Below are 24,476 nucleotides of genomic sequence, written 5' to 3'. Positions count from 1 at the left end.
GGGCGAAAAGCTGCAGCATGCTACGGTGCAGAGGGACCTGGGGGTCCTTGTGCATGAGTTGCAAAAACCCAGCCTACAGGTACAGCAGGTGGTCAGGAAGGCGAATGGGATGCTGGCCTTCATAGCGAGGGGGATTGAATATAAAAGTAGGGAGGTCTTGCTGCAACTGTACGGGGCACTGGTGAGGCCGCAACTGGAGTACTGTGTGCAGTTTTAGCCGCCGCACTTACGCAAGGATATTTTGGCCTTGGAGGGAGTGCAGAGGAGGTTTACTAGGCTGATACCGGAGATGAGGGGGTTGGACTATGAAGGGAGATGAAATAGACTGGGTCTGCACTCGTTGGAGTTTAGAAGGAAGATGGGGGATCTTATCGAGACGTATAAGATAACAAAAGGGATGGATAGGGTAGAGGTAGAGGGATTCTTCCCGCTTAAAAAGGATAGTAGGACTAGAGGGCACAGCCTCAAAATAAAAGGGGGGGCGCAGTTTAGATCAGAGTTGAGGAGCAACTTCTTCACTCAAAGGGTGGTGAATCTCTGGAATTCTCTTCCCATTGAAGTGGTGGAAGCTACCTCGCCAAATATATTTAAGTCACGGGTAGATAGGTTTTTAGTAGGCAAGGGAGTTAAGGGTTATGGGGAGAAAGCAGGAAAGTGGAACTGATCCACTTCAGATCAGCCATGATCTTATTGAATGGCGGGGCAGGCTCGAAGGGCTAGATGGCCTACTCCTGCTCCTATTTCTTATGTTCTTTGGTGAGGCCACACAAGACTTGCATTCAGTTCTATTTGCCACATTACAGGAAGGATGTGGATGCTTTGGAGAGGATGCAGAAGAGGTTTACCAGGATGCTGCCTGGATTAGAGGCAATGAGCTATAAGGAGAGGCTGGACAAACTAGACTTGTTTTCTATGGAGTGGCGGAGGCTGAGGGGAGACCTGATAGAAGTCTATAAAATGATGAGAGGTATAGATAGGGTTGACAGTCAGAATCCTTTTCCCAGAGTTGAAATGTCTCATACGAGGGGACACGCACTTAATGTGAGAGAGGGAAAGTTCAAAGGAGACGTGGGGGGTGAGTTTTTTCCACAGAGGGCGGTAGGTGTCTGGAACGTGCTGCCAGGGGTGGGAGTGGAAACAGAGATGATGGGGAGGTTGAAGGGGCTTTTAGAGAGGCACATGAATCTGCAAGGAATAGTGAGATATGGAGCAAGGACAGGCAGAAGGGATGAGTTTAATTTGGCCTCATGTTCGGCACAACATCCTGAGTTGATTTCTGGTCACCACATTACAGGAAGGATGTCGTGTGTGGAACCCTGGGAATGTGTTGCTCTGTTAAGGGTGCTACACAAATGCAAGACATTGTTGTTCATCGGAAGCCTGTTTCCATGCTGTAAATCTCTCTGACTCTACGTCTCTAACACCTTCTTTAGACTTTAACACTCCCATTAACACTCCCTTTCTCTTATATTCCTGATATCTTTGTCAATCTCTCCTTAGCTCTGACCTATCGCTGACCTTCTATTCTGCTCCACCTCCTCCACCCCCCTCTCCAACTCTCTCCTTCATCACATTTCTATCCTTCAGTTCTGTAGAAGAGTCACACAGACTCGAAACATTAACTCTGTTTCTCTCTCCACAGATGCTGCCAGACCTGCTGAGTTCATCCAGCACTTTCTGTTTTAATTGGAAATTACAGTTTGTTTTGCATGAACATTGAGAGTTTTATGGTGAACATTACTGATACTAGCTTTGTGTTCCATTTTTATTGAATAAAAACAGAAATGGAATTGAAATTCCTGAGTTGTGTTGTGGATTTTCACTGACGGATATTTCCTGCTGTCGTGTGTGGAATCCTGGGAACGTGTTACGAAGTTAAGGGTGCTACACAAATGCAGGATGTTGTTGTTGATCGGAGTTTGCACCAATCCGGTATCAGCTTTTGCATTTTGACCTTCCATGGGTTTGAAATGTGGTGTGAGTGAAGATAGAAGCTGATAAATGGACAAACAAAAATAAGGTGTTGGAGCTGTGGTTTGTGTGTTCTCTCACTCTTTTCAACTCACTAATAAAACCAGTCTTCAACTAAATATCCAGTTCACTGATCATCAGCCTGGATTTATTCTTAATAATATTGAGTTCAGGGTGAAGCAGATTACAGGTGTATTTGCTGTATAGAAACGTGTGTATTTTATGGACATTCAGCCCCATTAGACTGTTGCAGCATTCCCATTGGATCCTGATTGGCCGGGATATGAACTCTATTCAACTTAAAGAATGGTTTGGGTTCCGGTATAATTCCTAAAATCTGTCAGTAATTTCTAAAGGAGCTTTCAGACACTTAGTGGGCCAGCCTTTGCCTCTCCATTTGGAGCCACTGTTCTGCTCAATCACACCTTCAGCCCCACCTTTGAGGCCATTGTCATCAGTAAAATCCTCTCTCTCCCCATGGTTATTACCCTTGGGATGAACCCACCTCACTCCCTTCAATCCAAGGCTCACAGAGAGCAACGGCTACAACTGGTTTCACCAATCATTGGCATCATTGGATGGGCCACTCAGGCACCATCAGGCCCTGCTATCCCCTCCCAAAACCATTCACTACTCCAGCATCATCCTGGAATGCAAAGGAAGCTCTTTCCATCTTTTCTCCGTTCACAAACATCCCCTTACATCCCTCTCCTGTCAACCCACTGGCTCACGTCAAAACTCTCTCGGGGTTCAGTAGGGGTCTGTCGTTTCCGTGTGTCTCCCCCTGTTTCTCTCCCCTCCCCCCAGGGTGGGTCCTACATTGCAGAGTATTGTGAATGATCCCAGCATCACCAGCAGTGACAATGCTCCTATAGTTGAGCTTTAAGTGGTACTAAATACTCTGGATGTCAGGCTCCAGCTGATGTGAGGAGCCAATGAACAGCACAGTTAGAGCAGGCTGACCACAGAAACCACGGCAATGAGCAGCCAGCAAACGTGAATGTTCTGCTTCCATCGCGGTGAATGGGTGTGGGATAAACAGACGCTGCTGTTCGAGCCGGGGGTGGGCGGGGGAGGGGGTTGGTGGGGCGGGGAGGGTTCCAATCAGGCCCCATGTTGTCAGTTTTCGCTCCTCAGTAACACTCTGCCCAGGATCGACTTTCTGGTTATTTGTTCCTCATTTCTCCTTCTTTGCTTTGATGTAAGTTTAGTTTATTTTCTCTCCTGTGGACAATCCTGTGAGGATTTTCTATGTTTAAGGGGCTATAAAAATGCTGGTTGTTGTTGTTACCAAGGGACAGAGGATTTGGTTCCGGTGATTTTCAATAAATGTTCCAACTATCTGCATTTCTGTAGCTATTGTCTCCCTCACTGTGTGAACTCTTCATCTTAAACCAGTTTATTGTGCGGAGCTTCACTCAACAAATGATAAACGTCACTTATAACAGTTCCACCCAGGAAAGGGAGTAGCCATTGGCTCATTGCCTTCCTCTTTATCTGCTCTTTAACTTCATACACTGGTGAAGAAAAGGATATGAAACCAGCTGCAGTTGCTGGGACACTTTGTGTTTCAATGTGTTTACTGGACATACAATAAACGGTGTGGAGAAACAGGATTGTCACTCTGTCGAGATGATCAATAAAATCAGTAAAAGCCTATCATGTCATTTCTTATTTTATCAAAGCTTTTGTATCACCCTAGAATATTTTCCTTTCCTGTTGCTGCTACGGTGGCGCAGAGGTTCGCACTGCTGCCTCACAGTGTCAGGGACCCGGGTTCAATTCCAAACTTAAGTAACTGTGTGGAGTTTGCACATTCTCCTCATGTCTGCCTGGGTTTGCTCTGAGTGCTCTGGCTTCCTCTCACAGTCCAAAGATGTGTGGGTTAGGTGGATTGGCTGTGGGAATTTGCCCCTTAGTGTCAGGACGATTAGCAGGGCAAATATGTGGGGTAACAGGGATAGAGCCTGGATAAGATGCTCTTTTGGAGAGTCAGTGCAGTGTTGATGGGCCAAATGGCCTCTTTCCTGCAAAGGCAGCCTTTCCTCAGTTTCAAAGCTCTGTTTGTGAGTGATCTTTCTCTGTCTGAAACTTAATGTCAAACTGTCCCATGTTCTGATCTCTGTTTGCTAAATGTCCCCTTCCAGTCAGATTCTGAATTAAACCTGTCTGATTATTCATTACTAAATCCACACAAACCCCACCCAGACTGACTGGGTGCTGGGAACACAAACAAGCAACAGGGGCTGAAGCTGGAGACCCTTGGGGAAGGAGCCTGACAGATAGTGGGGCAAAACCTGAGCCTGGATTGCAGGGCTGAGAGGTCAGTGTGAGGCCTCTTCACAGCTCTGAATAAGAAAAGGACTTTTCCCAGTGCACACACTGAGTGTATTGGAGAATTTGGATCAAAGTGGGAATTCGCTGCAGAGGGACAGAGAGACACTTTATCCTTCTAACTTTTTCACCCTGCCCTAACCCCGTCTTTAGGAGGATTACAAACTTCTTTAATCCCGGTGGAATTCCGACTTTTTCCCTCCTGCTCCCGATGTCACCAAACTCTCCGCGGGCGGGACCGGAGAATTCCACCCAAAATCTGGGAGGGGGAGCTTTGTCTGAGAGAGCTGTTCCACAGTGTGAGGACAACATTGTATTTCACTGTTAGATCAACACATATGTATTGCTGAGGACAGCACACTGTCAGCCCCAGGATATAGAGCAGTAACAAACTAACACAGCAAAATCAACCTGAGAACCTGTTCGCTCCCTTTAACACAGAAACTCTACTGCCTGGACTGTCCCTTTAAATACTCACAGGAATTTCAAACCTCCAGTTCAGAATTTAACTCACTGATTTCTGTCACTCACTGATTTCTGTCACTCACTGATTTCTGTCACTCACTGATTTGTTTTTCCTCTGTTTAAAGGTGTGAATGTTCCAGTCCTTATCCAGTCTCCGAGTGTGGAACGTGTCACAGAGGGTCAGACTGCACGGTTACAGTGCACCGTGAGGAACGCCGCAGTGACACACACTGAAGTTCACTGGTACCGGGAGCTACCTGGGAAAGATAGGGAGAGAGTTTTAACACAGGATACAGGGAATAACATACACCGGAGCCCAGGTTTCACTGAGCGATTCCAGCCTTCCAGAGACACCTCCAATAACAGTTTCATTCTGACAATCACCATGGTGCAGCCCAGTGACACTGCCGTCTATTACTGCTCAGTGGGGGGATCGGTCTGGGGGAAAGGAAGCCGGCTGAATGTAACCAGTAAGTCGAGTTTTATTCCAATAATCCACAGCAATAACCTCTTCCAGATGAGTGAGTTGGAGATGAGTTTGTGATGATGTGTGGGGTTTGGGGTTACCATGGGAACAGGGAGAGGCTGAGATTGGGAAGTGTAATAGGAGCTGTTCCCCATTCAGACACACATCACTCTACACTGATCCTGCTATCCCAGCTCATATCCTTATCCCAGATATTTTCACTCATTTCCTCACACAAATGTGTTGTGTTTGCTGTGAATCAGTAATGAGCCACATCAGTCTTACAACCTGTTACACAAAAACATCAGGAGAACAGAGACTCTCTCACTTTAACACAGAAACTCTACTGCCTGGACTGTCCCTTTAAATACTCACAGGAATTTGAAATCTTCAGCTCTGAAATTGACTTATTGATTTCTGTCTCTCACTGATTTCTGTCACTCACTGATTTGTTTTTCCTCTGTTTAAAGGTGTGAATGTTCCAGTCCTTATCCAGTCTCCGAGTGTGGAACGTGTCACAGAGGGTCAGACTGCACGGTTACAGTGCACCGTGAGGAACGCCGCAGTGACACACACTGATGTTCACTGGTACCGGGAGCTACCTGGGAAAGATAGGGAGAGAGTTTTAACGCAGGATACAGGGAATAACATACACCGGAGCCCAGGTTTCACTGAGCGATTCCAGCCTTCCAGACACACCTCCAATAACAGCTTCATTCTGACAATCACCATGGTGCAGCCCAGTGACACTGCCGTCTATTACTGCTCAGTGTGGGGAGATATCAGTGGCAATGGGACACAGCTGAATGTAACCAGTAAGTCCAGTTTACATAACAATCTCCTGAAGTCATCACCACTTGTAACTGTGTGGGAAGTGAGTATGTGAGAAATATCACAAACCCCTGGGGTAAAGGGAACACATTAGAAAAATAGACTGGGTGATCTCATGCACTTTTATCAAAGAATAAAAATTGTGCATCGCTCCTGATTTCTCAGTCTTCAATTCTTTGACATTTTCTCTTTCTCTGTTTCTGTTTGTTTCTAATCTTTCTCCCTCTCCTTTGTTTACTCAGCTTTTTGTCAGAGTGCTGTCTCCAGCTGTTTCTGTTTTATATTCATTCTTGGTGGGCATTACTGGTTAGGGTCCATCCCTAGTTACCCTTCAGAAGGTGGTGGTGAAACAACCTCTTTATCTGTTGCAGCCCATGTGGTGTAGGTACATCCACAGTGCTGTCAGGATTGGAAATTCCAGGATTCTGACCCAGCGACAGTGAAGGAACGGTGATATATTTCCAAGTCAGGATGGTGAGTGACTGGGAGAGAAGCCTCCAGGTGGTGGTGTTCTCCATGTGCCTGCTGCCCTTGTCCTTTTAGAGTCAAAGTCATCAAGTTGTAGAGTCACAGAGAGCAGAAATGGTAGAGGTTATGGGTTTAGAAGGTTCTGTTAAAGGAGCCTTGGTGAGTTGCTGCAGTGCATCTTGTAGATGGTACACACGGCTGTCACTGTGTGTCCATGGTGGTGGGAGTGAATGTTTAATGTGATGGGTGGTGTCCCAATCAAACACATTGGCTTTGTTCTGGATGGTGTCAAGCTTCTTGAGTGTTATTGGAGCTGCACTCATCCAGACAAGTGGAGAGTATTCCATTCCATTCCTGACTTGTACCTTGTAGGTGGTGGACAGGCTTTGGGGAGTCAGGAGGTGAGTTACCCTCTGCAGGATTCCCAGTCTCTGACCTACTCTTGTAATCATAGCTTTTACAGGGCTAGTCCAGTTCAGTTTCTGGTCAATGGTAACCCCCAGGATGTTGACAGTGGGGGATTCAGTGATGGAAATGCCATTGAATGTGAAGGGGTGATGGTTAGATCCTCTGTTGTTGGAGATGTTCATTGTCTGGCACTTGTGTGGGGAAATGTTACCTTCCACATATCAGCCCAAGTCTGAATGTTGTCCAGGTCTTGCTGTGTGCAGGAACAGGCTGCTTCAGTAATGGAGGAGTAATGAATGGTCCAATCATTAATGAACATCCCCACTCCTCACCTTATGATGGAGGGAAGGTGATTGATGAAGCAGCTGAAGATGGTTGGGCCGAGGACACTACCCTGAGGAACTCCTGCAGAGATGTCCTGGAGCTGAGATGATTGAGCTCCTACCATCTTCCTTTGTGCCGGGTATGACTGTGGATGGAGAGGAAATGGTGAGGAAAGCAGTGAGCAGGGTGGGATTCAGGGAATTAGGGGTTTATGGGAATATAATGTTGGACATGAGAAATGATCAGGGAAGGAATGGAGGCTGCGATCAGGGAGGAGGAATGGGTAAGATTTGAAGTTTGGCTCACTGCTGGGTAGCAGGAAAAGGGAGAGTCTTAGGGATGATGAACATATGTTAGCCGAGGATATAATGTCCACATCCTGGGAAAGACATTTGAGGCTGAGATCTGTAGAAGGAGCAGAGTCAAGTGCCAGGCCAATTCATCTCCAGAAACAACTGTCCGGCTATCTGTTCAATATGCAACTGTTGATGGAGTTATCAGATGGGCCGGTTATGAATGCTTGGCTGAGTTCCAAACTGACTAGGGAGCTAATCAATTAGATAATATTAACATGGTTTGAAGCAAAGTGCTCCTATTTATATCAGGCATTTTGGAAGCTTCAAGAAGTTTCTTTCTTTTTGGCTTTTCAATGCCTGTTTGTATACTTGAACAAAGTTAAGACACCTTAAAAGGAATAAAACTTTACCCATTGACACCAGGAATGCCAATATTTATTTGACACTTTTCTGAGGTTGTAAGATGAATAGTTTTTTTTTCTGAAGCAGAATTTCAAAGCCTCTTTGCTCATTGTGTCAGTTTCAGAAACATTTCAATGATTTCCCAGACGTGCTTGTAGCACATTGCTTCTATGCGTGGAGAATACTGGGAGAGTGGGTGTGGAGCATCCATGGGGCAATGGAAGGGGCATGGAGTTGCAGCAAGCATGAGGATCTGGAGGGATATGATGGGGCATGGAGGAGGCTTGAGGGTTATAAAGAAGAGTGGGATCTTGGAATGAATTTCCACAGATCGCTGAAGGGGGCAGGACAGGTCGATAATGGAGGGATAAGTTCCGGATCCCTGTGTCTCTTTTTACCAATTCCCACCAATCCCAGAAGGGGAAAATCCAGGCCAGATTGATAGGATGGGGTAAAGAAGAGGATTAGCAGCAGTAAATCAGCCCGTGTGTGGTCACGCTGTAATTATTATACAGGAAATTTTAAACTTTATTCTTTTACTTTCACCTTTCATTCATCTTTTTAAACAATCATTTGAGTTCTTCCAATAATCAGCTGTGAAGATTGTGAAGTTTATCCGTTCGATAGTTTGTTTTCTGTGGGTGGGAATGTGCACTGAATGGATAATATCAGCAAATTCTAGAACATTCAGCAGATCCCCTTTTTTCCCCTCATTCCCTCCCTCGTTGCAAACAACAATTTCCATGATGGGAGATTGAGAGAATTCTCTGCAAATCATTATTGTAACCAGAAGGAGATTTCTAAAATGTTGCATTTCAAGTTCTATGATTTTTCTTTCTCAATATTAACAGCTCCATTGTCTGACCCAGTCCTCATGCAGTATCCAACAGTCAGCAAGGTGCCAGAGGGTCAGGCTGTCGACTTACAATGTGCCATGTACAATGCCAGTGTGATTGGCACTGATGTCCACTGGCATTACCAGAGAGCTGGTAACCACACTGAGTGGCTGATCAGCCAGTTTGTGAATGGCACCATTACCAAGTCCCGGGATTCCCACCACCATTTCCAGCCTTCCCGGAATGTCAGCAGCAACAGCTACATTCAATGTAGCTACATTCAGTCACATTCACATTGTGAATGTGACCCTCAGTGATACAGCTGTGTACAGATGCAGTATGTGGAGCTACATCCATGGAGCAGGGACCCAGCTCAATGTCACTGGTAAGTCAATGCTGAGTGACTGGTGTGTGCCTGGAATGGAAGGAAGCAGACAGAATGGCAGAGTGCTCATCCAGGCCTCCATTCCAATGATTGAATTAGGTTGGGCTGGTTCAGAAGTCAGGCCTGGAGGGACATAAGTGAGAAACTGAATCACAGAATGGCAGAGGAGACCATTCGGCCCATCATGTCCTCATCATCACTCTGAATGCTCAACTCACCTAGCGCCATTCCCCCGCCTTCTCCCTGGAACCCTGAACATTCCCCCACTTCAGATAACATTCTCATTCCATTTTGAATGCTTCAATTGAACCTGTCTCCACCACACTCTCAGACAGTACATTCCAGACCCTAACCACTCGCTATGTGAATCTGTCTCCACCACACTCTCAGACAGTACATTCCAGATCCTAACCACTCGCTGTGTGAATCTGTCTCCATGATGTGGAGATGCTCTCGTTGGACTGGGGTAAACATAGTAAGAACTCTGACAACACCAGGGTAAAGTCCAACAGGTTTATTTGATACCACAAGCCATTGGCTTTTGGAGCGCTGCTCCATCATCAGGTAAGTGAGTGTCCTGTTCACAGACAGGGGACATAAAGACACAAACTCAATTTACAAAATAATGGTTGGAACACAAGTCTTTACAGGTAATGAAGTCTTAAAGTCACAGACAATATGAGTGGAGAGAGGGTTAAGCACAGGTTAAAGAGATGTGTATTGTCTCCAGCAGGACAGTTAGTGAGATTTTGCTAGCCCAAGCGTGGGAGTGCCTGATAGATAGTGTGACATGAACCCAAGATCCGGATATTAAAGACAGAAGGATGGTAGGAGTTGAGGGCCTGAATGCGATTACTGTCACGAGAGAGGTAGTGCTTGATAGACTAATGGGACTGAAGGTGGACAAGTCCCCAGGACCGGATGGAATGCATCCCAGGGTTCTGAAGGAAATGGCTGAGGTGATAGTAGATGCCTTAGTGATTATTTACCAAAATTCGCTGGATTCCGGGAAGTGCCGGAAGATTGGAAAACGGCCGCTGTTTAAAAAAAGTAGCAGACAAAAGGCAGGGAATTATAGGCCGGTTAGTTTAAAGTCTGTAGTTGGAAAAATGCTTGAATCCGTCATCAAAGAAGAAATAGCGAGGCACCTGGAAAGGAATGGTTTGATAGAGCAGATGCAGCACGGATTCGTTAAGGGGAAGTCCTGTTTGATGAACTTATTGGATTTCTATGAGGATGTGACTAGTGCTGTAGACAGAGGGGAACCGGTGGATGTGGTGTTTCTAGATTTCCAAAAGGCGTTTGATAAGGTGCCTCACAGAAGTTTAGGGGGCATGGAGTTGGGGGTAAGGTGTTAGCGTGGATAGAGGATTGGTTGTCTAATAGGAAGCAGAGAGTTGGTATCAATGGGTGCTATTCTGATTGGCGGTTGGTGACTAGTGGAGTGCCGCAGGGATCGGTGCTGGGGCCTCAGCTATTTACCATTTATATAGATGATCTGGAAGAGGGGGCTGAGTGTAGGGTGTCGAAATTTGCAGATGACACAAAGATGAGTGGTGAAGCAAATTGCATGGAGGGTGTGGAAAGTCTGCAGAGGGACTTGGATTGGCTGAGCGAGTGGGCGAGGACCTGGCAGATGGAGTATAATGTTAGCAAGTGTGAGGTTATCCACTTTGGCACGAATAATAGTAGGAGGGATTACTATTTAAAGGGCGAAAAGCTGCAGCATGCTACGGTGCAGAGGGACCTGGGGGCCCTTGTGCATGAGTTGCAAAAATCCAGTCTGCAGGTGCAGCAGGTGATCAAGAAGGCGAATGGGATGCTGGCCTTTATAGCGAGGGGGATAGAATATAAAAGCAGGGAGGTCTTGCTGCAGCTGTGTAGGGCATTGCTGAGGCTGCAGCTGGAGTACTGTGTGCAGTTTTGGTCACCACACTTGTGCAAGGATATTTTGGCCTTGGAGGGAGTGCAGAGGAGGTTCACTAGGCTGATACCGGAGTTGAGGGGGTTGGACTATGAAGAGAGTCTAAATGGTCTGGGTCTGTACTCGTTGGAGTTTAGAAGGATGAGGGGGGATCTTATAGAGACGTATAAGATAATGAAAGGGATGGATAGGGTAGAGGTAGAGAGATTCTTCCCGCTTAGAAAGGATAGCAGGACTAGAGGGCACAGCCTCAAGATAAAGGGGGGGAGCAGTTTAGAACGGAGTTGAGGAGGAACTTCTTCACTCAAAGGGTGGTGAATCTCCGGAATTCTCTGCCCATTGAAGTGGTGGAGGCTACCTCAATAAATATATTTAAGTCACGAGTAGATAGGTTTTTGACAGACAAGGGAATTAAGGGTTATGGGGAGAAAGCGGGAAAGTGGGACTGATCCACTTCAAATCAGCCGTGGTCTTATTGAATGGCGGGGCAGGCTCGAGGGGCTAGATGGCCTACTCCTGCTTCGATTTGTTATGTTCTTATGTTCTTATCCTAGTTGAGGCCATCCTCATGTGCGGATCTTGGATATCAGTCTCTGCTCAGCGACTCTGCATTGTCATGTGTCATGAAGGCCGCTTTGGAGAACGCTAACACAAAATCAGAGGCCGAATACCCGTGACTGCTGAAGTGTTCCCCAACAGGAAGAGAACACTATTGAACATAACAACATAAGAAATAGGAGCAGGAGTAGGCCATCTCGCCCCTCGAGCCTGCCCCGCCATTCAATAAGATCATGGCTGATCTGTCGTGGCTCAGTTCCACATTCCCGCCCTCTCCCCATAACCCTTAATCCCCTCTCTTATCAAAAACCTATTAACCCGCGTCTTAAAAATATTTAGCGAGGCAGCCTCCACCACCTCAACAGGCAGAGAATTCCGGAGATTCACCACCCTTTGAGTGAAGAAGTTCCTCCTCAACTCCGTTCTAAACCGCACCCCCTTTATCTTGAGGCTGTGCCCCCTAGTCCTACTGTCCTTTCTGAGCGGGAAGAGCCTCTCCACCTCTATCCTATCCATCCCATTCATCATCTTATATGTCTCAATGAGATCTCCCCTCATTCTTCTCAACTCTAACGAGTACAAGCCTAGTTTATTCAGCCTCTCCTCATAGCTCAACCCCCTCAACTCCGGCATCAGCCTAGTAAACCTCCTCTGCACTCCCTCCAAGGCCAAAATATCCTTGCGTAAGTGCGGCGACCAAAACTGCACACAGTACTCCAGCTGCGGCCTCACCAATGCCCTATACAGCTGCAGCAAGACCTCCCTACTTTTATATTCAATCCCCCTCGCTATGAAGGCCAGCATCCCATTTGCCTTCCTGACCACCTGCTGCAGCTGTAGGCTGGGTTTTTGCGATTCATGCACAAGGACCCCCAGGTCCCTCTGCACCGTCGCATGCTGCAGTTTTTCGCCACGTAAGTAATAGTCCTTCCGACTATGATTCCTACCAAAATGGACAACCTCACATTTGCCAACATTAAATTCCATTTGCCATTTCCTGGCCCATTCACCCAGCCTATCTAGATCCTTCTGCAGACTCTCCACACCCTCCGCACAATTTGCCGTTCCACCAATCTTGGTGGATCTTATTGCCTGGTGATTATCGAGCAGTGTTCATGCATCCATTGTTGTAGAGTCTGCGTCGTCTCCCCAGTGTATCACGCCTCGAGACATCCTTTCCTGCAGTGCATCAGATAGACAATGTTGGCCGAGTTACAAGTGTACCGTGTACCTGGGTTGTGTTCTCACGTGAGATGATGGCATCCGTGTCGATGATCCGGCAAGTCTTGCAGAGGTTGCTGTGGCAGGGATGTGTTGTGTCGTAGTCACTGTTCTCCTGAAGGCTGGGGAGTTTGCTACAGACAATTGTCTGTTTGAGGTTATGCAGTTGTTTGAAGACAAGAAGTAGGGCTTGCAAAGTGTCACTAACTGTCCTGGCTGGAGACAATACACATCTCTTTAACCTGTGCTTAACCCTCTCTCCACTCACATTGTCTGTACCTTTAAGACTTGATTACCTGTAAAGACTCACATTCCAAACATTCTTTTGAAAATTGACTTTGTGTCTTTATCTGTCCTGTTTGTGAACAGAGCTCCCAGTTACCTGATAAAGGAGCAGCGTTCTGAAAACTAGTGGCTTCTGCAACTAAATAAACCTGTTGGACTTTAAACTGGTTTTGTCAGACTTTTTGCTGAACCTGTCTCCACCACACTCTCAGACAGTACATTCCAGATCCTCACCACTCGCTGTGTGAAAATGTTTTTTCTTAATTTCACTTTGATAAATTGCTTTATTTTGATTCCCTGTGGTTCTCGAACCTTTCACAATGTGAACAGTTTCTCCCGATCTCTTGTCAGACCTCCAATGGTTTTGAATATGTGTCAAATCTCCTCTCCACCTTCTCTCCCCCATGGAAATCAGTCCTAATTTCTACAATCCTTCTCCAAAGCCCAGGAGACTGTGTGCGTTATTAACTGCTCTCTCCACCTGTCCTGTCAGCTTCAATGAATTATACATTCACACACTCAGCTGCCTCTGTTTCTGCATCCCCTTTAGATTTGTAACCCTTATTTACATTGTCTCTTTATGTTCTTCCCACCGACATGTATCTCCTCACATTTCTCCATGTCGAACTTTATCTGCTCCCTGTCTGCCTGCTCACCGTACGACCATCAGACCATAAGGTATAGGAGTAGAATTAGTCCACTCGGCCCATCGAGTCTGCTCTGCCATTTAATCATGGCTGACAGGATATTTATTCCCATTCTCCTGCCTTCTCCCCATAACCCCGGATCCTCTTACTGATCAAAAACCTGTCTATTTCTTTGTTAAAGACACTCAATGACCTGGCCTCCACAACCCTGTGTGGCAATGAGTTCCACAGATTCCCCACTCTCTGGCTGAAGAAATTCCTTCTCATCTCAGTTTTAAAGGAGTGTTCCTTCACTCTGAGGTTGTGCCCTCGAGTTCCAGTCTCTCCCACCAGGAGAAACATCCTCACCACGTCCACTCTATCTGGGCCTTTTCTTCATTACATCGACCTTTAGATATCATCAGCACCCTTTTGTTATATTTTAGACAGACAGTGAAGATTCCAAATCGATACTAACTTCAGCACAGTGTCGATGGAAGAAATGTACCCAACTTCAAGTTTAATTCCTGGGGTTGAAATTGCAGAGGTGCGTCTGCCAACTCCAGTTAAACCCCGTCTCTCTGTCACCGTATCTCTGAATTCCCCGACAGAGCAAAATCTCTCTATTCCAGCCTTAAATGTATTTAACAATGGAGCATCCACATCCCTCTGGGTGCAGCACTGGAGAGATGGTTGCTGAGTGAGTGAGGTTTGGTGAGTGTGGACAGGCAGGGGAAGGCGGATCATTCCTCATCCTCCCAACTTCACACAAACAAGAGTTTGGAAGTTCTGGGATTTTTTTGAATGTTCCCCTGCGATTCTTTGGTATTGGTGCAAACTGCCATTGGATCAGGGGTCTCTGCCCTGCTGTACAACTGATCTTTGGGCTTGTTTCAGATCCATAAAAAAAGGCAACAATGTTAGAGGAAGAAGCCATTCTGTGGCACTGGCCTTTCATTCCAGGCTGTTAACTTGCCCCGTATGAAAGGGACAATTTTACCCGAATGTGTTCAGCAGAAACTGACGGAAACAGGTTCTGTCTGATTTTATTTCCATTCCGGTCGATGTACATTACTCAAACTGAAGCTGTAGTGTGTGTAACATTCTGATATTTTACAGAAGAATCATCCGACAATAATCCCTGGATTTCAGATCCCGTTGTGTTCAGCCTGGCTATCGTTCTGTACTTGATTGTCTCGTTCGGCATTGCTCTGCTCACATGTTATCTTGTGAAAAAGAGGTTCTGTTCAGCAAGGAACTCCACACCAAGGTAAATATGATTCATCTTGTGTCTGTTGCTGTAACTGGACAGGGGCACGATTTTTAACTTGCTGCTTTTAGTGAGGAGTGACTTTTCCCTTGTAGCGTACAGTTCACGGAGAGTGACCTGCTACTGATGAGAGCCACACATGTCCAGACACTCAACTGGTGCCAGTCATCTCCAACTGTCACAGCATCACACTGACTCCAGCACTGACCAACAGGCACCTAACTGCTGCTGAGAGTCAGGAAGGTTTGAACATTTAAAGTACGAAACATCACCCTCAGGATATAAGTGCTGGACAATTCCCCACCGAGCCCACCTAATGAACTCGATCAGAGCGCTGGTTTCATGCCTGTGTCTCGCTAGCTGCACAGTCCCTCATGATGCTCAGACCAAGTGAGAACAGTTCGAATGGACACTCTGTGTAAGCAGCCTACTTCAGCCATTACCCTCCCCACAAGGAAACAATCCAATCATATTTACCCATCCTGATCAAGCTTCCCAGCATGCCTTCTGATTTTGGTCAAATTCTTTGTGTTATTGCCAGAGCAAGTTCTGTTTATTTAGGGAATGAATCGATCGATCTTGTTCATCCGTGAAATAAGAACATAAGAAATAGGAGCAGGAGTAGGCCATCTAGCCCCTCGAGCCTGCCCCGCCATTCAATAAGATCATGGCTGATCTGTCGTGGCTCAGTTCCACAGTCCCGGCCTCTCCCCATAACCCTTAATCCCCTCGCTTATCAAAAACCCATCAACCCGCGTCTTAAAAATATTTAGCGAGGCAGCCTCCACCACTTCAACGGGCAGAGAATTCCAGAGATTCACCACCCTTTGAGTGAAGAAGTTCCTCCTCAACTCTGTTCTAAACCGCCCCCCCCCCCCCCCCCCCTTTATCTTGAGGCTGTGCCCCCTAGTCCTACTGTCCTTTCTGAGCGGGAAGAGTCTCTCCACCTCTATCCTATCCATCCCATTCATCATCTTATACGTCTCAATGAGATCTCCCCTCATTCTTCTCAACTCCAACGAGTACAAGCCTAGTTTATTCAGCCTCTCCTCATAGCTCAATCCCCTCAACTCCGGCATCAGCCTAGTAAACCTCCTCTGCACTCCCTCCAAGGCCAAAATATCCTTGCGTAAGTGCGGCACCCAAAACTGCACACAGTACTCCAGCTGTGGCCTCACCAATGCCCTATACAGCCGCAGCAAGACCTCCCTACTTTTATATTCAATCCCCCTCGCTATGAAGGCCAGCATCCCATTCGCCTTCCTGACCACCTGCTGCACCTGCAAGCTGGGTTTTTGCGACTCATGCACAAGGACCCCGAGGTCCCTCTGCACCGTCGCCTGCTGCAGTTTTTCGCCACGTAAGTAATAGTCCTTCCTACCATTATTCCTACCAATCACTTCACTAGTCACCATCCGCCAATCCGAATATCTTCCATAAAAAACTCAGATGGGAAATCCATGTTGAAAAATCTAAACTACATCTCCACCCAGAGTGTGAATATTACAGCGCTGTTCTGTGGTAAAGCCTCAATGAAGCTAATGTGTGACATTTCTTTAGGGATCCTGGTGGAGACCAGAACCCTGTGTACGCAACAGTGGATAGTAAGTAAACTAATTCAATCATTATTGCAAAGCTTGGCAGGAATTACTCTCAATCCCAGATGTCCCTTTGATGTTGATAGTTTTGTGATGTAATTAACTTGCTAATAATTTGACCAATTCATTGTCTGACTGACAGAATTTCCTGTTAAAGGTTGTAAATCTACATCCTACAGAATGAAGATGGCAGGAGGCTGCCCCCAGCCTTGTCGCTGCACTGTGAAACACCCCCTCAGTCTGGCAATGCTGCAGCCAGTGGCTCCAAAGAGATAGAAACTTCCAGAAAGGAACAGCCTCCTCTGTGTCACCAGCATGTAGTGATCATGCCTTTGTAGATGGAGCACATTGTCCGTTCACAGAGGGATTCCTCGGGATAGAGAAGGTTCAGATCTGACCCAGTAAAGAGTTTAAAGATGGTGAGGTTTTGATAGAGAGAAAATCTATTCCCTCTGGTGAACGGATCAGTAACCAACGATCATCGATTTCAAATCACTGGGTAAAGATCTAGAGGGCAGATGGGGAGAAATGAGAGTTGTCGGGATGTGGAATACTCGAGCTGGGAAGTGGTGGAAGCTGATTCCAGAAATAATGGGAAAAGAGAGTTGGACAAGTGCTGGAGGATGAGGAATTTCCAGGATTGTGGATAAAAAGCAGGAATGTGGGATGAAGCACAATGGCTCTGTTAATGAGCTAGTACAGGCTGAATGGGGGGAATGGCCTCCTCCTGTTGTGTGAGATTCTGATTTGGATGATGAGTTTTTGAAGACAGTGCAGCTGATGGAGAATAATCCCCATCTCCCCCATTAGCTTCACTCTGAGAAAACTGCCCAAGGTGACACGGGCATTTTTCAATCGCTCTCATTCCAAGTTTAAAAAGCTCCATCTTTCCGTGGATCTATTCGGAAGTAACATCGTTGTGTTTCCTTTTAGATCAAACCCAGCGCAGCAAACGAGGAGCAGCTTCTTCTGCCTTGGTAAGGAAATGTCGTCCAGCTGTTGTGTTTTACTGTATTTTTCATACTTCAGCTTTGCAAACTGCTTCCAAAATAGGCAGTACATTGTATTCCACAGGAGCACCATCCATATTACTGTAAGAATGACAAATCATTGCAGTGTTACAGACAGGAGAGTGAGAACAACCTGCACTGAGTTCCCCACACCACCTGTCTGTCAGCAGAAGCACTTTTCAATTCTTTTTGAAGAATGTGGCGGCATCTTTTCCAAATCCTTTGGTTTGTGTGAACCAATTTCCGAAGAAACTGCAGGAAACTCGAGTTATCATAAACTCCGAAAGTTAACTTCAAGCTGGAGAGGAATGTTCACAACTTCCCATTCCAGCACATACACACCCCCTGACACCCACCTTCACACACACACACACAGACCCACACTCTCACACATTCCCACACATAAACCCACACACACACACACACACACATACACTCACATACAACCTCAAACAAACCCACACACAAACCTTCACACACACCCCCACTTACACTCTCACACACACATCCTCAAACACAGCGTCACACTCACACTCACACCCATGCACATGCACCCCCTCACATACACAACAACCCACTCACACACACACACACAACACACACACACGCACCCTCACTCCAGTCCAACGCCGGCAACTCCACGATAGGTAAGATGGGTATAGAGGGATTGGGCTAAACAAAGACAATTGGGACTAGTTCAGTGGTAAAAACTGTGTAGTATGGACAAGTTAAGGCAAAGGGCCTGACTCCATGCTGTAAACTACTGTGACTCAATGACACACACACACACACACACACACCATCACGCAGAGACACCTCCCTCACTCATGAGGAACTATTGGGAATAGGTTGGTCAGATTCACCTGTACTCTGTCCTTCTCCTGGCTGCTGCCTGACCTCTGCTTCTCTCGAGGAACTCCATTCCGACCCACAATGCACCCTCAGTATAGGGAAGGTTCTCCCTCCCGTTGTATCAAAGTGAGAATTGGAGATGTGTGAAAGAGAGATGAGATTGCTTTCACGGGATGTGGGTGTCGCTGGTTAGGCCAGCATTAATGAATGGCAGGACACTGGAAGCTCAGAGGGACAGGTGGATTTTGGAGCACTGACTCACAGATCCCTGAAGAACATAAGAACATAAGAAATAGGAGCAGGAGTAGGCCATCTAGCCCTTCGAGCCTGCCCCGCCATTCAATAAGATCATGGCTGATCTGTCGTGGCTCAGTTCCACTTTCCCGCCCTCTCCCCATAACCCTCAATCCCTTCTCTTATCAAAAACCCATCAACCCGCTTCTTAAAAATATTTAGCGAGGCAGCCTCCACCACTTCAACGGGCAGAGAATTCCAGAGATTCACCACCCTTTGAGTGAAGAAGTTCCTCCTCAACTCCGTTCTAAACCGCCTCCCCTTTATCTTGAGGCTGTGCCCCCTAGTCCTACTGTCTTTTTTGAGCGGGAAGAGTCTCTCCACCTCTATCCTATCCATCCCATTCATCATCTTATACGTCTCAATGAGATCTCCCCTCATTCTTCTAAACTCTAACGAGTACAAGCCTAGTTTATTCAGCCTCTCCTCATAGCTCAATCCCCTCAACTCCGGTATCAGCCTAGTAAACCTCCTCTGCACTCCCTCCAGGGCCAAAATATCCTTGCGCAGGTGCGGCGCCCAAAACTGCACACAGTACTCCAGCTGCGGCCTCACCAATGCCCTATACAGCTGCAGCAAGACCTCCCTACTTTTATATTCAATCCCCCTCGCTATGAAGGCCAGCATCCCATTCGCCTTCCTGACCACCTGCTGCACCTGCAAGCTGGGTTTTTGCGACTCATGCACAAGGACCCCGAGGTCCCTCTGCACCGTCGCCTGCTGCAGTTTTTCGCCACGTAAGTAATAGTCCTTCCTACCATTCTTCCACCAAAGTGACAGAACACGTGAATAGGAGAGTTAAAAAGGCTAATGGGACACTTGCTTTTATCTCTGCATCCTCCTCACAGATCACCCTCTCACTCTAACAGAGAACCGCAGGGACTGTGGCGGTTCAGAATTCCAGCTCAGCACCAGGGAGGTGGAGGCAGGTTCCATCGAGGTATTGGAAAGGGAATGAGATTGATATCTGTAAAGAAAGAATGTGCAAGGCTGTGAGGATAAGGCAGGGAGTAGGACTGGGTAGAATTCTCCACCAGAGAGTCAGTACAGACCCGATGGGCTGAAGGGCCTCTGCCTGCACTGGAAAGTTTCTGTGAGAGGTTGTGTTTGTAATGAACTGTAATGATGCACGTTACAGACTTTGTCAGGAACACAAAGGGAGTTTATTCATTCGGAAACACTGTGCAGAGACCGGCAATCCCCCGGCTGTCCCAGTCCCTCAATGTCTTCAGACTGTCTCTGTGGAAGGTAGGATTCCAGCCCGTGGGGTGATTCCCCACTCTCTGTGCTCATTGGTTCCTCAAATCAGGTCAACCACTTCTGCTGTGTTGTCCTTAAAGGGTCAGTCACCACATTCCCCCCATTTCACTCTTTTATTCCATCTTCAACAACTCAGTGACTCAAGACCAAATTCTAATGAAACATTATACACCGGAGTTGGACAATTATAAATCCAGTCTCTGAGGGGTTTTCTGTATTGTGTAGAACGGTGTATCTCTGTAGTCTGAGATACTTCCACACAATGGACATTAACAGGAGCTACAATAACCACTCCCTCTTCTGGCACAGGCACTTCATCACAACTCGCTTCCACAGACACATCAGTTTGTCTATAACAGGCCAATCGGGTACTTTGGTGCTTACAGGTTCAAAAACGTTTCCTGACGGTTCATTGATGAGATCTTGAGGCTTGTGTGTCCAAACACAAACACTTTTATTGGTCGGCTTTAACTATGTACAGCTCCAAATATAACCTTGCATGGAACTGTTCCATACAGGCTTGCTGCTTTTCCGTTTGCGGGACAGTTCCAGCAATCTTGTTCTGGGAGTCATCTCAGTTTCTTTCTCTGTCTGAATTGCTGATTCTGCATCAATTTCAATGTTTTTACCTCTTCAGTTAATCTCTCATTGTCAAGCTTCCTTCTTCAAGCTCTCATTCTCCTGATTCAATTCTTCACTGAACCTGTTCTTATTTCCAAGTTGCCTTTTATGGAACTCAGTTTATTCTCTATTGCCTCATTAAATTCTCCTTCTTCTTCATTCTGTCAATTTTACAACTTTTTTCCAATTTGTTGTCAGTGATCTCATCTTGTTGTTTAACACTGTGCACAGACCGGCAATCCCCCGGCTGTCCCAGTCCCTACACATCGTCAGACTGTCTCTGTGTAAGGTAGGACTCCAGCCCGTGGGGTGATGACCCACTCTCTGTCTCGATCAGTCCCTCAAGGCAGGTGACCTTCTGCTGCTGTGTTCCCTTTAAAGGGACAGTCACCACATGTACTTTACCGCTTGCTGAATTAAAGTGTTTTAGAAATCAGCAGATTCATGGAAATATAAATGTCTCCAGATTACAATTCCTGACCCTTTGTCATCAGGATTTATTGCTTTCCCATTTTTACAATAACTCCTTGATCTAATCTTAACAGTTTACATTTTGTTACAGAACTTGGAAGATTCTCCAGCAGACTTGGAGTCAACGTACATGGTAAATATCTCTCCCCACAATGCACTGGGATATGTCTGAGGATCAACATTCACCACATGCTCAAAGTTTTCCGCTTTCTGCGATCTCATTGGTCCCATGTATTGTATTGACAAGTCTATCCACCAATCACAAGCAATGGGAATGGGCTGGGTGACTGAACAAATATCCAATCATGTTGGATTTCCCACTGGATTCTCATGTCATTGGCTGAGTGTGCTGGTGAATTACTGTCTCCACTTTCCAATCTCATTCCTGTCCAATCCCAGCCTCACACCATCACCCCCTCCTCCCCAAACCACAGGGACAAACCTCATTATCTCCCCTTGGAGCAGCGCAGACTCCTTGCTCTCATTCCCAATCCCCTGTCTACATGATCACTGATGTGGGTATGCCGGCGTTGGACTGGTGTAAACACAGTAAAAAGTCTGACAACACCAGGTTCCATGATCACTGCCAACCTCACAAAGCTGTGGCCATTCTGTGTCCCACAATTCTCTGAGAGAGTGAGAACCATCCATTAATATTCCTCCTCTCACAACCTCCAAATACCTCAAAATCCTTTACACTGAGTGAAGAGCTTTGGACGTGCAGTCATTGCTGTTTAGGATAGAAAGGAAACAATTGGAACCCAGCAAGAACACAGGGAGAGCTCTGCTGCTTTTAGAATATTAAATCATAAATATGGGGTGAGGATTCACTGCGCCCCCTCCAGCCTGCTCCACTAGTCAACACAACCAAGTCCAATCTTCCCCCTCACATCCACTGTCCAAGCCATTCCTCAAACCACTTAATTCCCAGAGAGACCCAAAATCTGTCCATCCCAGCCTTCAATTCTCTCATCGATGGAGCACCCACACCCTCTGGGGTAGCGAGTTCCAAAGATTCACAACCCTTTGAGTGAAGGCATTGCTTCAAAGTCGTGCTGTGAGATTCAGCACATCCACCTGACAGAGGGCCTCGGTCTAACACCTCGTCCAAAAGACTGCCCTTCTGACACTGCAGCACTCCCTCGGTACTGCACAGAAAAAGCAGCCTGGGTTCTAGAATCAAATCTCGAGACTGGGGTTTGAAGCCAAAATCAGCCTCAAATTCAAGCTTGGTTCCACTGAGCCAACACGTAGGAACTCGGGAAGCTGTCCATCCAAATAGAGTCAAATAAATTACTTTCACCTTGAAGGGAATGTTATTAGAATGTAAAAATATTACAAATAAGCTTCACATTGTACACGTTACTTGATCACAATCTCTAACATGTCTCTATTTTCTGTTAGACATTACAGCAAAGACCTGAGTCTATATACAGTGACCTTAAAGGTATGTTTCTATTCCATTTCAACAAGGTTCAGGAAAATCAGCTGATTTAGAACCATAGAATCCCTCCAGTGCAGAAAGAGGCCATTCAGCCCATCGAGTCAGCATGACTCTCTGAAAGAACATCTCACCCATGTCCTTCTATCAGCCCTGTTCCTGTAACCCTGTGCATTTACCATGGCCAATCATACACATCTAACCTTTACAACTTTGAACATTAAGGGGCGTTTTACAATGGATTATCAACCTACAATATCAAGTGTAGGAGTCTTAGCTGGGTTGAAGAGCAGAAGAATCTTGGGGTCCGGGTCCATAGCACTCTTAAATCGGCCTCACAGGTGGAGGATGTGGTCAAGGAGGTGTATGGTGTACTGGCCTTCATTAATCGAGGGATTGAGTTTAGGAGTCGGGAGGTAATGCTGCAACTTTATAGGACCCTTGTCAGACCCCACTTGGAGTACTGTGCGCAGTTCTGGCCGCCTCACTACAGGAAGGATGTGGAAGCTATTGAGAGGGTGCAGAGGAGATTTACAAGGATGTTGCCTGGATTGGGAGGCATGCCTTAGGTTGAGGGAGCTGGGACTCTTTTCCCTGGAGAGACGAAGGTTGAGAGGTGACCTGATGGAGGTTTATAAAATGTTGAGAGGAATAGATAGGGTGGATTCTCGGAGGCTATTTCCCAGGGCTGAAATGGTCGCTACGAGAGGACACAGGTTTAAGGTGCTGGGAAGCAAGTACGGAGGAGATGTTAGGGGTAAGTTTTTCATTCAGAGGGTGGTGAGTGAGTGGAATCGGCTGCCGTCGGTGGTGGTAGAGGCAAAGTCGCTGGGGTGTTTTAAAAGACTTCTGGATGAGTTTATGGGATCTAATGGCATTGGAAGTTACAGATAGTTCTATGGCTTGGGAGGTATAGATGTGATTGGCGCAACTTGTGGGCCGAAGGGCCTGTTTGCGCTGTAGTGTTCTATGTTCTGTGTTCTATGTTCTATAACCTAATCCTTAGACACTAAGGGCCAATTTATCACGGATAATCCACATAACCTTCACATTTTTGGAATGTCCCATTTTGTATCAATGGTGAAACTGAGGGAAACTTTCACTCAGAATGAACCCTTAACCACAACACTGCATCGAATTGACAGAGAGCTGTGAGTCCAGTGTGGCAATGGACCATTATTAACCCCGTGGACTAACACACTGAATGCTGTGTGTGATATATAACAAATACAAGTACACATTTACACCTGGACCTGAATATATACAAATAGGCACACACTCACAAATGTACAGACACACAAACATCCACAAACACACATGTACTTACACAGATACATTCAGTAACACGCACACACACATTTCACACCATGGTTCCCAATATGTGGAGTGGGAATACTGAACAATTTCACTTCCTACCCCCTCAGTGTTAAGACCAACTGGAGCCCCGACTCCCATTCCATCTGGGATCAACTCACTCAGCTCAGGCTGGAGATAGAGTCTTGGAGTTTCTAGTCATTAATAACGGAATTACAACCTGGAGAACCTCATCAGAGGATGGGAAATGATCCTTTATTCTCACACTTGCTGCAGGATTAATTTTGGAAACTGAAGTATTTTTAATTTTGTTTGAACAGGCAATAAACAAACTCGTGATTCCTGAACTACAGAAGATAATGTTTCAGATGATCCCATTCTGAGAGCAGGGACATCGGGACCATCAGGAACATGTTTAAAACAGTGTCCTCATTTCATTGATCAACTCCTTATCCTCACATTCTCCCCACTTCCCCAATTCTACCCAGCATCTTTCCCCATTTCCCCACGCGACTCTGTAGCTCCTCACCAATCTACCTCCCTTC

This window comes from Carcharhinus amblyrhynchos, chromosome 12, assembly GCF_965287045.1.
Source record: "Carcharhinus amblyrhynchos chromosome 12, sCarAmb.v2.hapA, whole genome shotgun sequence".
In the NCBI taxonomy this organism is placed as follows: Eukaryota; Metazoa; Chordata; class Chondrichthyes; order Carcharhiniformes; family Carcharhinidae; genus Carcharhinus; species Carcharhinus amblyrhynchos.
Note: the sequence above shows the minus strand (reverse complement) of the source record.